Source organism: Schistocerca americana, unplaced genomic scaffold (genome assembly GCF_021461395.2).
Source record: "Schistocerca americana isolate TAMUIC-IGC-003095 unplaced genomic scaffold, iqSchAmer2.1 HiC_scaffold_397, whole genome shotgun sequence".
Lineage (NCBI taxonomy): Eukaryota > Metazoa > Arthropoda > Insecta > Orthoptera > Acrididae > Schistocerca > Schistocerca americana.
In genome coordinates, this window is record NW_025726123.1 from 1 (window position 1) to 7,500 (window position 7,500).

Consider the following 7,500-nt stretch of genomic DNA (forward strand, 5'->3'; position numbering starts at 1 on the left):
CCCACCCCAACCGCCCAACCCGCAACTCCAGCGGATGAACGGCGGACTTTGCTCGCACGCGCAATGTGCAATCCACCCCTATAACGTGCGTTTCATGAAGAGTTATGTCCAATATGCGACATTCCCGCTGTCCCTATACATGAGCTGCGAGCTGTACCACTTACGAGCTACAGACGCGATCGCGTTGCTCTCTGTACGAATGCAGATGCTCAGCGGTCAGCTAGGAGGCGCTCCATCCATGTCGGTACCGGTGAGCGTTGCACTCGCAGTCGCAAAAACGTACGGCAAGTATATTACTCGGAAGAGTCAATGACAGTCCAAGCCCCCCTGCGTGGGAAGAGTCTTTCTAGGCCATGACCCACCGGAAGGGCGCAGCGTCCCCCCACCCCAGACATGTGACGTCACACTATCGGTATTGACGACTAGACTGATTCCTTATAATCATTTGCCATACACCGGTGGAAGCTGCCGAGACGAGTAACTACATGGCGGCCTCGCCGTGTCACTAATGTACAGAGATACAACAGTTTCGACTGGAACCGGATGAAACGTATACACGGCGCTGATTAGTAATAGATAGAGCCATCAAAATACAGATAATGTATACAACTGTCCGTATACATGCTGAAAGACTCTGCTCACAATCACAACCACACGTCAGCCAGACACTCTTATCACGCACTACTCTCTGCCTGTAACAGGCACAGAGACAATATGTAAGCACCAGCATGGAACAACACCCAGTGCATCCTCTCCGCCACATTAGACTATCCACACTATCATAACCAGACCGGGAGGTCCACTCACAAAACAGAATATCCCACCCTTCCGACAACCACCATTGCTCAGCTAAGCCACCAACACCCACACATGTCCTACACAGGGGTACACCCAACATCACAATACTGCCTCCTGTCACAGCACACAAACAATGGCAGGAATGAAAGACACAGGTCTGCCACAAGCATGGAATCAGAGCGCCGCCTGTTATGAGCCAAAGGTGCACCCTGACGTGGCAAATCAGATGATGCCGCAGTCATTTACTTACGATAATCACAATCAACAAACCGGCCCCCCCCCCCCCCCCAAAACACCTTTCCTTACAACAATGTGTACCTTAACCTAACCCGTATTGTGCCTTAACCTAACCCGTATTGTGCCTTAACCTAACCCGTATTGTGCCTTAACCTAACCCGTATTGTGCCTTAACCTAACCCGTATTGTGCCTTAACCTAACCCGTATTGTGCCTTAACCTAACCCGTATTGTGCCTTAACCTAACCCGTATTGTGCCTTAACCTAACCCGTATTGTGCCTTAACCTAACCCACGTTGTGCCTTAACCTAACCCACGTTGTGCCTTAACCTAACCCACGTTGTGCCTTAACCTAACCCACGTTGTGCCTTAACCTAACCCACGTTGTGCCTTAACCTAACCCACGTTGTGCCTTAACCTAACCCACGTTGTGCCTTAACCTAACCCGTATTGTGCCTTAACCTAACCCGTATTGTGCCTTAACCTAACCCGTATTGTGCCTTAACCTAACCCGTATTGTGCCTTAACCTAACCCGTATTGTGCCTTAACCTAACCCGTATTGTGCCTTAACCTAACCCGTATTGTGCCTTAACCTAACCCGTATTGTGCCTTAACCTAACCCGTATTGTGCCTTAACCTAACCCGTATTGTGCCTTAACCTAACCCGTATTGTGCCTTAACCTAACCCACGTTGTGCCTTAACCTAACCCACGTTGTGCCTTAACCTAACCCACGTTGTGCCTTAACCTAACCCACGTTGTGCCTTAACCTAACCCACGTTGTGCCTTAACCTAACCCACGTTGTGCCTTAACCTAACCCACGTTGTGCCTTAACCTAACCCACGTTGTGCCTTAACCTAACCCACGTTGTGCCTTAACCTAACCCATATTGTGCCTTAACCTAACCCATATTGTGCCTTAACCTAACCCATATTGTGCCTTAACCTAACCCATATTGTGCCTTAACCTAACCCATATTGTGCCTTAACCTAACCCATATTGTGCCTTAACCTAACCCATATTGTGCCTTAACCTAACCCATATTGTGCCTTAACCTAACCCATATTGTGCCTTAACCTAACCCATATTGTGCCTTAACCTAACCCATATTGTGCCTTAACCTAACCCATATTGTGCCTTAACCTAACCCATATTGTGCCTTAACCTAACCCGTATTGTGCCTTAACCTAACCCGTATTGTGCCTTAACCTAACCCGTATTGTACCTTAACCTAACCCGTATTGTGCCTTAACCTAACCCGTATTGTGCCTTAACCTAACCCGTATTGTGCCTTAACCTAACCCGTATTGTGCCTTAACCTAACCCGTATTGTGCCTTAACCTAACCCGTATTGTGCCTTAACCTAACCCGTATTGTGCCTTAACCTAACCCGTATTGTGCCTTAACCTAACCCGTATTGTGCCTTAACCTAACCCGTATTGTGCCTTAACCTAACCCGTATTGTGCCTTAACCTAACCCGTATTGTGCCTTAACCTAACCCACGTTGTGCCTTAACCTAACCCACGTTGTGCCTTAACCTAACCCACGTTGTGCCTTAACCTAACCCACGTTGTGCCTTAACCTAACCCACGTTGTGCCTTAACCTAACCCACGTTGTGCCTTAACCTAACCCACGTTGTGCCTTAACCTAACCCACGTTGTGCCTTAACCTAACCCACGTTGTGCCTTAACCTAACCCACATTGTGCCTTAACCTAACCCATATTGTGCCTTAACCTAACCCATATTGTGCCTTAACCTAACCCATATTGTGCCTTAACCTAACCCATATTGTGCCTTAACCTAACCCATATTGTGCCTTAACCTAACCCATATTGTGCCTTAACCTAACCCATATTGTGCCTTAACCTAACCCATATTGTGCCTTAACCTAACCCATATTGTGCCTTAACCTAACCCATATTGTGCCTTAACCTAACCCATATTGTGCCTTAACCTAACCCATATTGTGCCTTAACCTAACCCATATTGTGCCTTAACCTAACCCATATTGTGCCTTAACCTAACCCATATTGTGCCTTAACCTAACCCATATTGTGCCTTAACCTAACCCATATTGTGCCTTAACCTAACCCATATTGTGCCTTAACCTAACCCATATTGTGCCTTAACCTAACCCATATTGTGCCTTAACCTAACCCATATTGTGCCTTAACCTAACCCATATTGTGCCTTAACCTAACCCATATTGTGCCTTAACCTAACCCATATTGTGCCTTAACCTAACCCATATTGTGCCTTAACCTAACCCATATTGTGCCTTAACCTAACCCATATTGTGCCTTAACCTAACCCATATTGTGCCTTAACCTAACCCATATTGTGCCTTAACCTAACCCATATTGTGCCTTAACCTAACCTATATTGCGCCTTAACCTAACCCATGTTGCGCCTTAACCTAACCTATGTTGCGCCTTAACCTAACCTATGTTGCGCCTTAACCTAACCTACGTTGCGCCTTAACCTAACCTATATTGCGCCTTAACCTAACCTATATTGCGCCTTAACCTAACCTATATTGCGCCTTAACCTAACCTATATTGCGCCTTAACCTAACCTATATTGCGCCTTAACCTAACCTACGTTGCGCCTTAACCTAACCCACGTTGCGCCTTAACCTAACCCACGTTGCGCCTTAACCCAACCCACGTTGCGCCTTAACCCAACCCACGTTGCGCCTTAACCCAACCCACGTTGGGCCTTAACCCAACCCACGTTGCGCCTTAACCCAACCCACGTTGGGCCTTAACCCAACACACGTTGGGCCTTAACCCAACACACGTTGGGCCTTAACCCAACACACGTTGGGCCTTAACCCAACACACGTTGGGCCTTAACCCAACACACGTTGGGCCTTAACCCAACACACGTTGGGCCTTAACCCAACACACGTTGGGCCTTAACCCAACACACGTTGGGCCTTAACCCAACACACGTTGGGCCTTAACCCAACACACGTTGGGCCTTAACCCAACACACGTTGGGCCTTAACCCAACACACGTTGGGCCTTAACCCAACACACGTTGGGCCTTAACCCAACACACGTTGGGCCTTAACCCAACACACGTTGGGCCTTAACCCGCTCTGTAATTGTCATACGACGCGTTAAATTAGTGTAGTGTTGCCTAACTGCAACCCCCGCAATATAGTTTGCTACTCGCACTGCCTGGTCCCCAGTGTATCGCTTCATGTTAAACACCTTGCAGCGATACACTGTAATGTGGATGGCAGCAGGACGTACATGCTCAATGCCCTTCGCAGTTGTTCATTGGCATTCGCATGGCGAAGCACTTAGCCTACGCTGTGGTACGGCCTGTGTCAACTGTCCGCTGATGTTGTACGTCCAAATCACACACTGTACTGCACATTGGTCCTCATGTACTGAATGATACATCGTGGTACATGTGACCGTACAACGACTGCGCCAACAACGGCGAACCATGCGGTCCAACTGTTGTGCACTCAGCTATGTGTCGTCTCCCTATAAGAGCCGGATTGCAGTGTGGTATGCCCTGGATGGCGATCAGCATGAGCCGTCTGTTGATGTAGTGGCGCGTGTTGTCAGACGTAGTCGTCTCTTCTCACACACCGTGACAGCATGGTGCACTGCGTTCCACATCTGCGACATGCGACAGAGGCCGGTTGACAGTCGTTCGCGCAATGGACATCGCATACGTACGGGGGCCACCTTCCACGTGTTCGCGAAGCGTGCACATGTTGTTGCGTGTATGTGGGCAGACATAGTGTGTCGTGACACCTGACACAGGCATGCAACAATCGTTGAATTTGCAAATGGCGATGGACGTCTACGTTTGCTGGTGACGTTACGCAAATGAACAACTGGTAAACCGTTGTGGTGCGGTTGTTCTCGCTAGAGGTGAATCAGTGATGGCGACGATCGGTTGAGCTACCAACCGGTTGTTTCAGCGATACCCACCATGCCCACGAACGTGAATGGCATGTGGGTGTGAAGCGATACGCGGCGGTGGCTGGGTGGGACCGTCCCCGGCCGGTGAGGGGGGGCCTCCCGGCGTGCTGGCCGCGCGGTGCGTGGGCGCACGCGCTACAGCCGGCTGGTGGGGGCGGCCAGTGGCAGGCGCGCCGGCCGACGGAGGCGGCAGGCGGCGCAGCTGCGCGCCGGCGCACCCTGCACGCGGCGCCGTGCGGCCAAAGTAGGTCCTCGCGGGCCCGGTGCGAAGCGCGGTGGACATCTGCAGTGTGCTGGTCCGATTGAGGACTGTGTGCGCTGAGGATGCGCCGCCGCCCGGCGCTCGGCGCCGCGACGCCGTCTGCTGCTCGGTCGCCTCTGCGGTTCTCGCAGGTGGTTTGTATCGCAGCTGTGCGGACGTGTTGGCGCGTGCGCTGTGCTGGGAGAGTTCGCTTCGGCACCCAAGTGGGGCTTTTGTCCTTCTGTGGCGCTGGCGTTGGAGCTGCCGGCCACCGTAGGTGGCGCGTGTTGTCTCCCGCCGGCAATGCCACGACAGCACGCTCCCGGGCCTCTGTCGGCAGCGGCAAGCTCAGTTGGGAGCACGGGTGGTCGCACCTAAAGCGTCTACTCGCCAAACTCCGGGCGATTGCGCCTCTCTCGAACCCGACCAAGTACTTAGGACGGCGCTGCGCGCCGCCGGGACCTGAGAGGGTTTCGAGGTGTATCGTGCAGGGGAGCTCAGCCTCCTCCTGTTTGCAGAATAATTGAGCGGACGCTTGCGTGTTCGCGCGGGCCCCCGGGACACACTCCCGGGCGGCCGGCTGCTCAGCTCTAGTTGACGCAGCTCCCTGGTTGATCCTGCCAGTAGTCATATGCTTGTCTCAAAGATTAAGCCATGCATGTCTCAGTACAAGCCGCATTAAGGTGAAACCGCGAATGGCTCATTAAATCAGTTATGGTTCCTTAGATCGTACCCACGTTACTTGGATAACTGTGGTAATTCTAGAGCTAATACATGCAAACAGAGTCCCGACCAGAGATGGAAGGGACGCTTTTATTAGATCAAAACCAATCGGTCGGCTCGTCCGGTCCGTTTGCCTTGGTGACTCTGAATAACTTTGGGCTGATCGCACGGTCCTCGTACCGGCGACGCATCTTTCAAATGTCTGCCTTATCAACTGTCGATGGTAGGTTCTGCGCCTACCATGGTTGTAACGGGTAACGGGGAATCAGGGTTCGATTCCGGAGAGGGAGCCTGAGAAACGGCTACCACATCCAAGGAAGGCAGCAGGCGCGCAAATTACCCACTCCCGGCACGGGGAGGTAGTGACGAAAAATAACGATACGGGACTCATCCGAGGCCCCGTAATCGGAATGAGTACACTTTAAATCCTTTAACGAGTATCTATTGGAGGGCAAGTCTGGTGCCAGCAGCCGCGGTAATTCCAGCTCCAATAGCGTATATTAAAGTTGTTGCGGTTAAAAAGCTCGTAGTTGGATTTGTGTCCCACGCTGTTGGTTCACCGCCCGTCGGTGTTTAACTGGCATGTATCGTGGGACGTCCTGCCGGTGGGGCGAGCTGAAGGCGTGCGACGCGCCTCGTGCGTGCTCGTGCGTCCCGAGGCGGACCCCGTTGCAATCCTACCAGGGTGCTCTTGAGTGAGTGTCTCGGTGGGCCGGCACGTTTACTTTGAACAAATTAGAGTGCTTAAAGCAGGCAAGCCCGCCTGAATACTGTGTGCATGGAATAATGGAATAGGACCTCGGTTCTATTTTGTTGGTTTTCGGAACCCGAGGTAATGATTAATAGGGACAGGCGGGGGCATTCGTATTGCGACGTTAGAGGTGAAATTCTTGGATCGTCGCAAGACGAACAGAAGCGAAAGCATTTGCCAAGTATGTTTTCATTAATCAAGAACGAAAGTTAGAGGTTCGAAGGCGATCAGATACCGCCCTAGTTCTAACCATAAACGATGCCAGCCAGCGATCCGCCGCAGTTCCTCCGATGACTCGGCGGGCAGCCTCCGGGAAACCAAAGCTTTTGGGTTCCGGGGGAAGTATGGTTGCAAAGCTGAAACTTAAAGGAATTGACGGAAGGGCACCACCAGGAGTGGAGCCTGCGGCTTAATTTGACTCAACACGGGAAACCTCACCAGGCCCGGACACCGGAAGGATTGACAGATTGATAGCTCTTTCTTGATTCGGTGGGTGGTGGTGCATGGCCGTTCTTAGTTGGTGGAGCGATTTGTCTGGTTAATTCCGATAACGAACGAGACTCTAGCCTGCTAACTAGTCGCGTGACATCCTTCGTGCTGTCAGCGATTACTTTTCTTCTTAGAGGGACAGGCGGCTTCTAGCCGCACGAGATTGAGCAATAACAGGTCTGTGATGCCCTTAGATGTTCTGGGCCGCACGCGCGCTACACTGAAGGAATCAGCGTGTCTTCCTAGGCCGAAAGGTCGGGGTAACCCGCTGAACCTCCTTCGTGCTAGGGATTGGGGCTTGCAATTGTTCC

At 51.7% G+C, this 7,500-nt stretch overlaps 1 non-coding gene across 1 annotated transcript in view; it reads left to right on the forward strand.

Moving 5' to 3' along the window:
- The first annotated feature begins 5,830 nt into the window (after nt 1-5,830).
- The window catches only part of LOC124582157, a 1,910-nt gene continuing 240 nt past the window's right edge, over nt 5,831-7,500 (forward strand). Inside the window, exon 1 of the ribosomal RNA XR_006973758.1 lies at nt 5,831-7,500. This exon is cut by the window's right edge and continues 240 nt beyond it. This is a non-coding gene — a ribosomal RNA (small subunit ribosomal RNA).